This window comes from Olea europaea, unplaced genomic scaffold, assembly GCF_002742605.1.
Source record: "Olea europaea var. sylvestris unplaced genomic scaffold, O_europaea_v1 scaffold31598, whole genome shotgun sequence".
In the NCBI taxonomy this organism is placed as follows: Eukaryota; Viridiplantae; Streptophyta; class Magnoliopsida; order Lamiales; family Oleaceae; genus Olea; species Olea europaea.
Window position 1 is genome coordinate 1 of NW_019250397.1, and position 1,307 is coordinate 1,307.

The window sequence follows — 1,307 nt, forward strand, 5'->3', positions numbered from 1 at the left end:
AACAACAAGAAATGAAGGAAGGTAGATAGATATATGAAAATTCTAATATTTTTTGGGCCTTAGATGACTGCCAAACTTTCTTAATAGTTAAGCCTACTCTGTATTGGTTTAAAGATTCTTGTTATATATTAGTAAAAGTGTAAAATAGGTATCAATTGGTTGATGAATCTACTCGCTTGACCCCTTTATCACCCCACAACTACAAGTGGATAGACGTGTGGTTGACCGTTTATCTATCACCCTATTGTCAAGATATAGTCAAGAATATGACAAGGCAATCACTTTTTCTTCCCGTTGTCATTTCTTCCACATCACATTCACTAGTTTTTGCAATTTGTACAAGTAATCACCAGACATTGAGAAAATATCGACTTTTTGGTCATCCTCTGTGAAATAAGTTCATGATGTTTGGCTAAGGTTATAGTTAAATTTTTGTTGATACTTACATACTGTTGCTTTGACAATAAGCTAGGGTTGATACTTTATTTATTTCCAAAGTTGACCAATAGAAAAAAATTATTTATTTTAAAACAAACTTATTTATTTAAGTTTTTCAGTTTAGCCAAACAATAAGGAAAAATATAAATTTCACCATAAAGATGAGCATTCGAAAATCTTGTACATTTCTTCCTTTTTAATTAAATCTATTGTTTCATTACGAATTCCTCAGATAACGTGCCATCAAATTTAGCATCACCAGGAACACATGTTATACCAACTAGCAAGTACTGTTTGTGTTGTTCATCTCATAAACAATAGGGACCCGTTGAAACTTCCATTAAGGTGTGTGTGTGTGTGTGTGTGTATATATATATATATATATGTGCAGCACAGAATTATCATTAGTTTTGTTCTCATTCTCCTACTACGCAATAACAAGAAGTACAAAAATGACTTGCTCAAAAATGTATTGCAGTAATTTCAAATCATCAAATGATAACATTTGTAACCATTGAAGCACATGCATTAATATAAGAGTTCAGCAGAAAAAATTATCAGAAGTGGAGAAATCATCAATTCACCTGCCAATATTTTGAAACGCAACGGTCAATGCAACTGTTTTCACCCATGTTTAACTCAGATTCCTTGTACCTGAATACGCATGAAGTAAAACCCCTTTAAGCACCCAAATTGAATACAAATACCTTTATTCAAATGGTGAAAATGTTCTAAACTGCTCCGAATTGCAAGATTTATAGATTTCAGTAGTTCAATTTCATGATAAAAATGAGTAATTTCAGTAAATGAGGTTTAGAACGCATACTTGTTCTCAATGCACTTGTTGAAACACGTGTGCGTAAGCCTGG

The 1,307-nt window shown here is 32.3% G+C and overlaps 1 long non-coding RNA gene across 1 annotated transcript; it reads right to left on the reverse strand.

The window, feature by feature from the left end:
• Window positions 1-1,036: 1,036 nt before the first annotated feature.
• LOC111385420 lies at window positions 1,037-1,307 on the reverse strand. The gene is made up of 2 exons (XR_002701065.1): window positions 1,265-1,307; window positions 1,037-1,092 (listed from the first exon to the last, which is right to left on the reverse strand). It is a non-coding gene; the product is annotated as an uncharacterized LOC111385420 (long non-coding RNA).